The 13,606-nt window shown below is 38.9% G+C and overlaps 1 protein-coding gene across 3 annotated transcripts in view; it reads right to left on the reverse strand.

Annotated features, from left to right (window-relative positions):
• The window catches only part of SLC6A17 (solute carrier family 6 member 17), a 35,665-nt gene extending 24,786 nt beyond the window's left edge, over positions 1-10,879 (reverse strand). Inside the window, exons 1-2 of one of the 3 annotated variants that reach the window (XM_081948819.1) lie at positions 10,475-10,879; positions 6,965-7,078 (exon numbers count right to left, since the gene is read on the reverse strand). The gene's annotated coding sequence lies outside the window, so the exon portion shown is untranslated. Of the gene's footprint in view, positions 1-6,946; positions 7,079-10,474 lie in introns of all 3 variants that reach the window. The other 2 variants (XM_081948817.1, XM_081948818.1) reach the window with 2 other exon arrangements.
• Positions 10,880-13,606: the final 2,727 nt, after the last annotated feature.

Consider the following 13,606-nt stretch of genomic DNA (forward strand, 5'->3'; position numbering starts at 1 on the left):
GTGGCACGCAGAGCCATTAGTTAGGGCATGTGAGGTGTTGCCCTGTCAGCACACATGCACACGCTGGTCAGCTGACTTCAGCCTTTATTTTCGGCCATTATTCGTCCTCCGGAGGCTTCCCTGAAGCCGGTTTGCCTGTAGGGGCATTTTTCAGCCTCCAGAGGCTTCAGGGAAGCCTCATGAAGTCTCCAGAGAGCCTCCAGGTGGGGCTGGGGATGCCGTTTTCACCCTCCCTAGGTTTCTAGAAAGCCTTGAGAGCCTGGGGAGGGTGAAAAACGGGTCCATCACCCGCCAAAAGCGGGGAAAGGGCGGGGGTCGCACATGCATGCATGTGGGGTGGCACACATGCACAGGGGGTTGCGTGCATAGAACTAAGGGTGGGGGCACGCCCGTGCACAACCCCCCTGCACTTTTGGCACGCGATGGGAAATAGGTTAGCCATCACTGTAATATAGGATAGGCCAGGGGTCAGCAAACTGTGGGTCAGGCGCCACATGTGACTCTTTCATCCCTCTGCTGTGGCTCCCTGTTGCCAGTCGGCATCACAATTTTGAGAGGAACTTCCGGTTTGGGGGAGGGGGAAGCAGGGTGCACCAAAAGGAGACTCTATGGCAAGGGGCAGGTTTTCTGGTCAGCTCCACAATTGATGGGGCTTTCGGTTAGGACAGGTAGAGGAAAAATGACGCCACACTAGGAGGAGACTCTATGGTGAGGAAACCAGACTTCTGGTTGGCTCCAGAATTGAACAGGGGGCTTCCAGTTAGGACCTTTGTGGCTCTTGAGTATTTAAGTTTGCTGACCCCCTGGGATAGGCAATTCAGAGAATCCAGGAATTGAATGGAAGTTTTGCATCTGAGATAAATTGGAATGGATCTATGGAATGAACTGAAGTTATTCCCATAGAAGCCCTGTGCTTTGCTTTTAATAAGTCATAAATGTAATACATGTATTTCACCAACTTCTCACCAAAAAACAACAACTAATCTGCACCATTTTCCATAAAAATCCCAGCAAATGTACTCAAAATATATGTGAAAGGGAGACCTATTCAGGATCAGAGAACTGAAAAACAATTGACTAGATTCCTTGAAGCATTGTCTTCCTTAATGAAGAATTGCAGGAAAACGGAACGCAAACAGATTTCTAGGTTTAGTTGAAGTTAGAACTGATATTTAGCAAGTTTATTGGCTATATTTTGTAATAATTAAATGAATTTGATATTGATCACTGCAAGATCAAGGTAATGAAGGCTAAAGCCTATTTTACACTAATTTAACTGATTCTTCAATGTTGCATTTGAACGAATTAAAGAAACAGTCCAATTTCCTTTTAGTTTTGAATAATCTTTGGTGCTGCTATGGTACCATATTAGGGTAATAATTATATTAATTAAAACATTTTCATGAAATAGGAACTACTATAATATATACTGCATATTTTTCCATCTTTTTTAAAATACTCTGTGGTCTGAAAGACTTCATAATCTATTATTTATTTATTTATTTATTATTTATTTATTTATTTATTATTTATTTATTTATTTATTTATTATTTATTATTTATTTATTTATTTATTTATTTATTTATTTATTTATTTATTTATTATTTATTTATTTATTTATTTATTTATTTATTATTTATTTATTTATTTATTTATTTATTTATTGGATTTGTCAACCGCTCCCTCTCTCCAAAACCTGTAGAAACTTTATCAGTAATGGAAGATACTGTTGAACATATTATATCTAATCTTTTACACAGTATATCAGGTTATTTCTTTTTAGATCATAGGAACATAGCCAGGTTGCTTAACCTAGTTACCTAATCTATGGTTATATCAGTGGTGGGATTCAAAAATTTTTATAACCGGTTCTGTGGGCATGGCTTGGTGGGGTGTGGTATGGCTTTGTGGGCATGGCTTTGTGGAGGTGGCAGGGAAGGATACTGCAAAATCCCCATTCCCTCCCCACCCCAATAATCTACTTTCCAGCTCTTTTCTCCTGTTCAGGGCAACAAAAGAAAATCAGCTAGGAGGTAGGGAGGCAGCGGGGGCGGAGTCAGCCTATTTGCCGGTTCTCCGAACTACTCAAAATTTCCGCTACCGGTTCTCCAGAACCTGTCAGAACTGGCTGAATAGCACCTCTGGATTATATATGTATATCTTCACTAATAAATATCTGTATATATCTAATCACTTGCATACTAAGTAGCATTTTACTAATTTCCATGACTGGATCAGAAAATTAATCATATTCATGCAGTTTCCCTTCCTTCTCCTGGAAGATTAAATCAACTAAATTTTAATTTTGCTTTAGGAGATCCTTGGCTTGTCATTACGTTGTGTTTATTCAACTCGTAAGATAATTGATTAATAATCAATATATTATTTATACACACATCACACACAGTTGTTAGAGTATATAAACTAGTTTATATTAAGCTAACTGAAACTAAATCCAAGACCAAGAAGGAGATGCTGAAGCCTAATTTATTATACAATAGGTCCTGCTCATTCTAATGGCTTGGCCATTAACATTATTATGTTTTAATAACATTATGTTTTAACATTATTAAGGATACAAAGCTAGTAACCAATATTTTCCTGACTTTAACCAATATTTTCTTGACTTTAGTAAACTCAAAGGCAATCTTATGTTACCTAAGCTATTTGAGATCATAGAGAAAGATGGATTCTCATGGTAGAATTCCAAATAAACTAATCTTAAACAGGAAGAAAGAGTATGCTTTTCTTGTGGATTTACTTTCCTTTAATAATTTAGCTGCAATAGCAGTGACAGTAATGATCCAGTTTACTGTTTTCCCTGTAATGTGTTTTTTGTGCTTTGCAGATGGGAAGATTGTTCAGTTGTTCTTAACACTGTGAAATAAGAAAAGAGAAACTGCTACTGTATATGGCAAAATATTCTTCTCACTGAGCGTATGACATAGAAGCATCAATATTGCGTAATATTTTAAAACAATATCAGCATTCAGCAAGAAGAGGAGAGAGTTTTCTATCTGTTTCAGGGGATTAATGTTCCTAAATATAATAGCTATGGAGAGTTCTTAATTCTTCAGTTGTTCTGCTTTAAAGACTGCATGGCTTAAATATTACATCACACTAAGCAAAAGCTGTGCATCCCTGCAATGAATGCCACAAGCACTGAGAGAACCTAAACCTTTGCCAAATTAAATTGTGCACATTCTATTTCAATTGGTTGTATGTATGTATACTGCAATTGGTTGTATGTATCAGTCCCAGGTACTACTGATACAGCAAGTTCAAAGACTTGTTAATGTCTCTTAGCAACCAGCAGCCTAAAATAGCATGGACCTGGATGAGAAAATGTGAGTTCTCAAAAGGAATAAAATAATGAGGTGAGGAAGCAAAACAGCCCTAAATATTTTATTGCTAAGTATTTTTATTCCTTTGTGAGGTCACTGAAATCCACTGGCACTTCACTTCTGGAAGTCATTGTTATTTGAGCTGGTTTTCTTAAATATGACCAACCAAAATTGGTTCTAGACTTGGTGCCCCTTCTGTTTTAATAGATTCTTATATTTTTCAATAACTGACATAAGCCTATGAAACAGTCAAAGACTATGCATTTGGAGATTTTGATCTGATTTCTGAAAATTCTGTACAAATATGTTCATTCTTCGGTTCATTATTCCAACAATATACCATGTTTTTTCTCATTTTACATACATTCATATTTATTCCATATTTTATCAGAGTATATCATTTTAAAATTTCTTTTTTGCTGTAATTGAACGTTCCTGCAGATATCTGCTCTTTTAAGAATATTTGAGAAGTAACTTATACTGCCTCTTCAAAATATTCTAAGGTTCTTTGATAAAGTCCTTGCATTATTCAAAAGGATGTAAAATTTAGGCTTCCACTTCCCTTGGTCTGAATATCCCACTAAAGAATTATCTCAATGCACAGAGCAGATATAAGATATAAAACAAATGATAGTAAAATGGTAATTATATTATTAATGCATGTTATTTGTTACTGATATTCAGGAAACATACAATGTTTAGCATTCACAATTACATCCAGATGCTGGGTCCTTGATCAATGACCTCAGCTGGAGGACAGTTATTAGAAACCAGCCCAACCTACAGTTGGGCTGTCAAATGTTAAATAAATTTAACATTATAGCAAACATCTGATAATATCTGGTGTTCATATAAGTAGCTGATTTATTGTCCCCTCTAATGAAAACCTGTAAAAATATATTTCACATTTTTACAGGTTTTCATTAGAGAAGACAATAACCAACTACTTATATGAACACCAGACATTATCAGATGTTTATTATTGAGTGGCAGTACAGACTACTATAGCTTAACTTGCAAAGTGTTAAGAATCAGTTATTCATAGACAAAAGTGAAAAGTTGTTATAATTTGTTTGCCACTTAGAGTCACATTCATGGGATGGCCAGCTATGTAAAATCAATCAATCAATCAATCAATCAATCAATCAATTCTTTCAGCCACACAGAAAATGCATTTGAGACTTGAGATAAGGAAAATCTAGCAGATTCACCCTAATCAATAAAGTTTTGTAATCAGAATGGAGCTGTCCTCGGTACTGATTCTTCTAGCAAAAGCTATTATTACAGTATGGAAATAATCTGTAATAAAAAGAATAATCAGTAGTGTGGCAATTAAAATAATAACAAATGTATTATTGCATAAGTTTTCATAGATCACAGTCCATTGCACCAGCTGCATGTGAATTTGATAAAATTGGCAGTAATCCACAATAAAAGTTTTATTTGTTTTTGCTGCAAGACTACTATAGTAATCGTTCTAGGAACCATCCCTTGGGGATAGTCTCCCTGTATTTCTCTTTCAATACACCATTTAAATTATCACTGGCTCCAAATTTTCTCTATATTATCCTATTTCTCTATTTAATGAAATCCTTCTTGAGGGCCATATCCATTCAAATGCTTAATTATCTCAATGACTCCTTGAAGCATGCAATGCGCTCTTTTCTGTAATCATGGTGAAAATGTACTATTCAGAATCACACAATGCAAAAATAATGCTAGTATATCACAACAAAGCTAACTTCAGTATATCATTAGATTCATCCCCAGAAAGATACTGTATGTTCAAGCATGTACTGATCATGCAGAAGGAACAAAGTGTGGTGATTCTTAAGTAGCTAAACATAAATCATTAGGGAGCAAGATGGAATTGGCTTCTTTGAATCACTCGCAACAGGTGTTTCCTGGCTTCAGATCTTGACCATACTTTATCTACCTCCACTGAGTTTTGATTATTACTTTTGTCTTAGTATCACTAGATGCCTTTATATCTATTTTCCCCCTAATTCTATAAAACTATTCATATACCATGGTGCAAATTACTTTAGTGTTATTCCACTTTAAAATGACGGCTTTTCTTCATAAGAATAAGATTGTTTTTCTCTCCAAATAGTAATACAGGAATTCTAAACATGTTATTGTAAGTAGGTATTGTTAGTATGACTAAAGCAATCTAATTTCCCCCCTTTCCCTATGAGTTTATCTATGCTTTGTGTAGATTTGCATGTAGCTATTGTCTTCTGAATAATTCCACTGAATAATTCCATTACAATCAAGTAGAGCAAATATACACAAAGAATCTCTTTCTACATGGTTTGTACCTACTTCTATATTCTAGATATAGTATCAATCCAAATTACTGCAAGAGCACAACTTTGAGGACTAGTTTCTAACACTGAGATAATTGCAGTCATAATTCCTCTTCTTCTCAACTTTATACTCTCCCATTGTGCTGGATTTCAACTTGCAGTCAAAACATGATTTGCAAAAACAACTCAGGGTCCTATTTGATTGGAGATTGGGGGTACTCAACATATTTTAAAGCCACCAAGTTAGAGAAAACTATTAAACAAATGTTTGCTAATGGTATTGACTGTGAAACAGCCACAGTAATATTAATATATCCACCCGGAGTAGAACAAAGAAACAAAAATATTGACATAACAAATGAAGCTGAACAGTGAAAGAAAATTAGGCTGCTTTCCAATTTATTTATTTCAGCACAATCCAATTGGAGATACACCATCGGATTTAGATAAGTGAGAGCTGTTCAAGGAAACACCACATATAGAACTGCTATAAAGTCCTTTTATAGATGGAGAGATCATAAACCTACCATTATAGCTACATTTTGCATGTTAAAGTGTACTAATTTGTATAGCACTTTTGATTCACATGTTCATATTTTAGGGATATTGCCTGTGAAACATCTGCTTTATAGCAAATATATACAAAGGGCTATTTATTGAATGAATGTTGTACCTGCAGTTCTTAAATGCATGAGTAGGAATTGCCATGGAATTTGGCATAGTAATACATATCAGCTGTCAGTGGAGGAAAGGTTTTGCTAGCCTTTTAAGATTAAAAAGATAACTTTAAAAACAATCCTTGATCAAATATTCAGGAGCACGTTTCACAGCAGTGAGTGATAGTTTTTCAATTACATGGTTTGTTTTTGCCTCTTCAGCATCATTAAATAGATTACAACAAATTATGCAATTATAAAGATACAAAGTGTATCAAACGTCAAGCCCTGTAGACAATTTATTATATAAATTACATTAAATGTACAAATTTTCTTCTAAACACTTCCTTACTTTTTCAACACATGGCCATGGAATACTCCTAAGCACTGTAATATTTTCCTCTAAAATATTAATAAAATGTATTGTGATTGACATATGGGTCTCACTTTTATTATCCATATATATTAAATCTGTCTGCTTTGCAAGCTTAGATGGATTGTGATATCCAAGTCTTTTTCTTAATGTATTTAATTGATGCAATTTTTAAAAGCATGGCATCTACACAGTTCCTTGATCTCACTAGCGGTTTCACAGAATATCTTTCAAAGAAGGAACAATAATATTGTTACACTCACTGATAGTGGAAATATCACCTTCAGAATTCCCAGCTAATATGGGTCACAATTATGTTGATCTGGAACTAGAGGGATGTAGTCTTGGCATATCTGATGGGCACCAATTTGGGGAATTTGTTGAGAACCTAGAACCTTGAAGATCAGAGGAAAAGTTCTTTCTTAGTCATTAATTTGCTGGGTAATCCTGAGAACATAATTTCCCAACCCTACTTCTCTATGTAAAACATTAATAGTAAGTACCTATCCTCAAGTTTGTTGTAAGTATAAACACACTTTTTAAAAGGTACTCATTTACATGCTAAATGCACATTTTTAATTAATCATTGTACTACTAAAAATAGAAAGTATACAGTTTCACAACTCCACTGCTATTCTATTTTATTGACTACAGCCAATGCCTAACTAATAATGTAAAATATGAAGGGTCTGCAGGGAAACAATGAGTTAAAGTGAATTGGAAAAATATATTTGAATGCTTTCAATCCCTATTCAGAAGCTTTTATAAAAGTCTTTCCTTCCTCTCTCATTTAAAAGGAGAAGGGAGAAAATTCCACAGGAACATCAATGGTCTAAAAAAGAATATGTGAGACAATTCATCCAACACAATCTATATTTATTTCTTGTAGGTATTATAGAGAGCATTCATGAGCTTCAATAATATGACCCTGTTATTTGAAGGCAGCGAAAGCCACTAATCATATGACTTACTAAATGCTATGATTATATTTACAAAATGATACTTTTGACTTGAAGCCAAAGAACAAATTGGCATTCTGATGTATAAAACCATATGACTCTTTCTATGGAAAACTGTTGCAGGGATTAAGTGTTAAAATCAGGGCATTTAACAGGAAAATAGCATCATCATGATTAATTATAGTAAATTTTAAAATACCAGGGCTTTAGATCTACTAGCTATTACTTCCCAACTGTGCTAACATTGTTTCATATTTAAAATTAAGTACCATCTTTGTGATATAAAAACTAGTTCTTTATTTTATTGTCCTATTACATATAACTTGTGAATTTTATTTAAGGCTGAAAACAGAATTGGATACTGTAATTATATACTTTCACACAGAACCAATTCGCTTATTTGATGTGTAATATTTTCCCTCGAGATATAACCTGCATGGTACCTGGGAAGGTATACTCCAGCTAAGTCTACATCTTTTCTCCTAAGTTCATCCTAAACCTTGCACATCACTGATATTGTATCTTTAACACAAAGACACCTTCCCCTTTTACCCTCATTTCTATAAGCTGAAAAGCTGTAAAAAAAATGCATACGTTTGTCTATAGTGACTTTTTAGCTGGTCCTGAAAGAGAGACAATTCCACTGCAGACTTTGGAAACTATGCTTTATAAAAGAAAGGATGTGTATGTATTAATATTCCCAGGATTAGCCATTTTTTCCACATGCCCCAGCTCATATCCCATAATTAGCACTACCCTGAGATCTAGGATTCCTGAAGGCCAAAATGTTCTGCTGCAGATACAAGACATGGAGTCACCAAAAGAAAAAAGGACACTTGTGTGGAAGGACAAGATAAGACAGGCAGATGGAGATAGTTCTGCTGAATTACGTGATGATTCCCACAGGTCCTCAGCAATGCTTCTGTATGTTTAATAATGTATTGGGCACTTTTAACTAAGCAAAGTGCTGTGCCATTTTTAGCTTACCCTCATCCCACTCTTGCCAGCAAAGAACCGTGTGTGATCCATCACTGTGGATCATTTGAGAAACTGGATCAAAACAGAATCAGTCCAAGCACACTGAGTGAATTGCTGAACCAGTCCCAGAATTTTTAGACCCTGTAAATATTGACTCTCACATTAACGAATGGTTTCTTTGGAAGATATGCTGACCCAATCACATGAAAGCTCTATTACTCCCTTGAGGGCATTGAATTGGACAAAGAAATCTTTTTAAAAGAGTATTTATCAACAGCTAAATTAGATTTCAGGCTAATAAGATATTTGACTATGCAGCAAAACAGATCTATCTGAATTATTATAGGAAGGTTTATGTAACTTTACAATCTGCAACTTAAGTATGTAAATCATCAGGACACAAGAGTGTTGTTATGTCATAGTAATATGTTGCCCTGAAATTCATTTGTTCAGAGGGCTGAATAGCCTAGATGCCCTTAATGATGAACTTTTTAAAAATAGCCTTTCCAAACTCAGTACCCTCTGCCTAGGTTAGGAAAGGCATTTATTCATTTCCTGAATGAGAAAGAGGCATTTGCTATTCCTGATACATAGGTTTTCACTGTCCAGGCAAATCAATAGATAGAATTTCTAATTTATAGAGTGAGAAATGGGAAATGTTGGTGTGAAGGATATATAATTGAGTAGCTACAAGGACACCAGAATCTGACACACATTCAGGGGAGAATGGAAGCAGAAATGTCCATATATCATTGGAAGAGGAGGGATATGTAAGGAACATTGGTAGCCCAAGGACACCTGTGTTTCAGAAGATATTGTTTAAATAAGGCATCCAGGTCAAAAAGTGTACACAAAGTGTGCACAAGTGTGAAGTGCCTGCCTAGGGAGCGGCTTGGACTAGAAGGTCCCTTCCAACTCTGCTATTATATTGTAAGTCTCTATTTTTTTTAACTCTGTTTCTAAAAAGAAAAGACATTGAGGCCTGTAATTCCTAAAACCTCGGTATGTTTTATTAGAATTCTTTTTTTTTTAACTTTCAGCCTCTTAAATTATTCTGCATCAGATTCAATATGAAATACCTGCATATCTCTTTTCCTTTGATGGCTTCAGAACTGGGTGCAACAAATCATTTTACAAATGCACATTTTTTTAAAAAAAAAAGTAAGACAAATAGATTAATACTCCCCCTTCCCTCATTTCAGTCCATATTTAAGCTCCTCAATTGATTGGACCTGAATTGATTGGACTTCTGCTATGAATCACCAATAGGGAGGAAGGCAGAACTTGAGCAGCGGGATTTGAGCTCCATCCCCCGTTGTAATTCAAGAGGGTGGGCCGGTTTCTCCTTCCCTTCTCAATGTTAAGATCAAGGTCAAATACAACCTCTGACAGCAGGGATGATCTTTGCACTCTTTCCTTCCTCCGTTTTTCAAATCTGGGTTTTCATCACAGGGACGGAGAGCTTCCGAGGAAGCCGGAGACCTCTACTCGGGTTTCCAGGAAGGGCCGTTTGCTCGCCGACACCTCCTCCCTCCGGCTTTACTCCCGCGGATGCGCGCCAAGGCCCGGCTCCTTCGGTTCCGCATCGCTTGTTATTTTTAGGCTTCAGGTGATGCGCACCTCGCCCCTCCCCGAGGGACTTGTGCCATTTTCCACCGTCAACCCGTCGGTTCTCCCCGAGATCTTCTCGTGCCTTCTCGCCTAGCAACTAAGAAGAGTTCCGCCGTCTATCTCCCGGGAGAAGCGTGCGTGGAATATGCCGGAGGAGCCTGCCTGTGCCGGGGAAGAGAATCTGAGGAAAGCGAGAGAGGAAAGAAGCGAGGGATCGCGGAGGAGAAATCTGCCCCTACCTACCTACCTGGGGAGAGGCGAAGGCACGAGATGCCCGTTTCCCTCGGTGGAGGACAGCTGCTTGTCCGCGGATCTGTCCGTCGCCCCCTGTGCCACAACGAACTTGTCCGCGACGAAAAAATAAAATAAAATAAACGCCCGGAGCGAGGGAGGGAAGAAGGAGCTGAGCCCCTCAGCCGAGCATCTGCTTAGCGACTGCCCAGGAACGGAACGGAGTTGGGGCTTGGAAAGCGAGCGGCGTTAAGGCTCCGGGCTCTGACGCGCGCATCAGCTGCTCAGGTCTGCGCACCGCACCGCGCCGCGTTTGCCCGACCCTTTCTCTTCTCCTCTGGTGGCTCCCCGCTCGCGTCCTTCGGGTCGCTTGGGAGGGCTCGGCTTGTGCGGTTCTCGCAGGTCCAGTCAAGCCCTTTCTGGTAGCGTTGGGCGGCGGAGCAGCCGTCCCGGTTCTGCCTCTCTCGGTGGCTGTCTAGGCTGGGAACCGAAGCCTGGAGCGCCTGGGTCGTGAGGAGAGCGCGCTTCGGAGAGGCTTTCTTCACCCGGGGAGGGCGCAGCGTCTTTTGCCTGGGCGGGGGTGACGTAGGTTTGAGTCACTTAGCGATGCGCGTCAGTGGGCTCAGCGCGGGGCTTTTCTTGGCAACATCAACCAGGCGCCCTTATGGGACGGAGCGCCAAAATAAATAAAGAAAGAAAGGGCGGGAGCGCTGAGGCACTATTCCCCCAAAACCAAAGCGACGCCCCAAATCAGGTGGCTGAGCAGGCGGCCGCTCGCACTAAAGAGACCGTCGGTGTCCCCACACCTGATAGTTCGGAGGGGAGGGGGGAGGCGGGATTTTCCCAGAATGCCTTGGACCGCTTTGGCACACAATAGTAATTAGCCTGAGAAGTTAACGTTGCCTCCTTAAGGGAATTTTGATGGCCGTTCAAATCAGGCTTTTTACCTCACCGTTCCTGCCCGACCTGCGAATAAGGAGCACCTCTTTGGCCATCGTCTGTGGGGATTCTCGGTCATCCAGAACATGGTTGTCCCAAAGGTGCTTTTTCAAGAGGCAACTGGACTATCTTTATTTTTTCCTTGGAGACCTTTTGCTTCTCATCCAAGAAGCTGCTTCTGGATAGTGAGGAATGGGCAGATTTATACTTCTTGCAGACAGCTGGTCATTTGCATACTTTTTAGAGAGTCCTTGAGGCCACTTGGAGGATTGTTGTGTCTTCAGGGTCACTCAAATAGTACAAATGGACAAAGAACCTTTTTAGAACTGCTGGAAGTCTTCTGTTAGTCCGCAATTTTTCGGGAATAACTCTTCATACTCCCACACCATTCGAAAGTGTTCATCCCAAAGTGCATAGCTAAATGTCTACGGAGATTCTTGGATATTTAGGTCACGGTTGCTTTTTCAAGAGGCAACTGGGCTTCGTTTTTTCTCGGAAGACTTTCACTTCTCATCCAAGAAGCTTCTTCAGCTCTGGCTGGATGGTGGGGAATGAAAGGATTTGTACTGCTTGCAGACAGCTGGTCATTTGCATTATTTTTTAGAGAGCCCTTGAGGCCACCTGGGGGTTTATCTGTGTCAACAGGGTCACCTGAGTAGTGCAAATGGATGTGGAGCCTTCTTGGAACTGTTGATAAGGGAGTGTTGTCCATTGGAAATAGATGATGCCATATCCCTCTCCTTTTGTTGAGAGGGCTGTTCAATTTTGACGTAGACGGCCTCTTTGACCCCTCTTTCAAACCAATCCGACCTGGCGAGGCGGATAGCAGGAATTTGAACCTGAGGTGATCTTCAATCCAAAAACCACATCTCATCAAGGTGTTTCTGCTTGGGGTCGATGGGAGTTGTAACTGAAGCCATTGGGAAGGCTGGCATGGAGCTGCCCTCCCCCTTGCCAGTTGGGCATCGTCTACATCTCTACTTTGGTCAAGCAAGCAAACAATCTGAGGGAAGACCACCCAGAGGAGAAGGAAACAATACCGATGTAATCAATTCATTCTGTCATCCCACATCTACGATAGGCCAGTAAATTGACCAGTTCTGGTTTGGCTTCATCCCTAGTCTGCTTCTCTATTCATAGCTGGATTTCCAGGTTCTGCCTTTGAAATCCAAGTTTAATCTTTTGGAGTCAAAAGGAATTGCTCTGAATTCTTCAAGAGAGAGCGAAGGAGGGGCTGGGGTTAAAGGGCAAATATGCTGGTAATCGCACTTCAAGAAGGTAGTTATGTTCATAATGGGTGGTGCTTAAATGAAAAAAAAATTGTGTTGTGTGATTTATACTGTAAATTTAAAACTTAACATTCTATATTTTTCACTTTAGAAACATAGCCCCCTCTCTTTGCATCTACTAAATAGGTGTCACATTCCAGGCTAAAGCTGAACTGTCAAGCTCATTTCTTTACAAGAGAAAAGGCAATTTTAAAAGCTCTGTGTTAAAAAACAAAGGGGGGGGGGAGAAACAAGAAATTTTATTAGGTATAAAAGTGGCATATTTACTTATACTGAAAAGGGGAAATGCCAGGAAAATGCACCAATTACTGAATCATTGCATAAATCATTAAGGTAAAAACAAATAAACCATATTAGGGTACAGATCCTCGACTTACAATAGTTCGTTTAGTGACAGTCCAAAGTTACAATGGCACTGAAAAAAGTGACTTATGACTTTTTCACAATTACGACCTTTCCAGTATCCCCGATTCCCCATTCAAAATTCAACCGTACAACAACTGGTTTCACATTTATGACGGTTGCTGTGTCCCAAGGTCATGTGATCATCACATTTTGTGACCTTCTGACAAGGTCACTTGAAAACCAGGTGACTCACTTAACAACTGAAGCAAGAAAGGTCATAAAATAGGGCAAAATCCACTTAACAAATGTCTCAGCAACATAAATGTTGGGCTCTATTGTGGTCATAATTCAAGGACCATCTGACTTACCGCCACAACGGGAACCAGAATTTCCATTACTAAGCAAGTGGTTGTTAAGTGAGTGGTTGCAGTGTCCCTTCGGGGAGAGGGAGCGGCTAACAAGTCTAATAAATAATAATAATAATAAAAAGTGGTGCCCAATTTTATGTCCTTTTTGCCATGCCACTGCAGTTGCTTGTGGGATAGAACGATCACACATAGTCATCCCATGA

This window comes from Natrix helvetica, assembly GCF_964273705.1.
Source record: "Natrix helvetica genome assembly, chromosome: 3".
Taxonomy (NCBI): Eukaryota; Metazoa; Chordata; class Lepidosauria; order Squamata; family Natricidae; genus Natrix; species Natrix helvetica.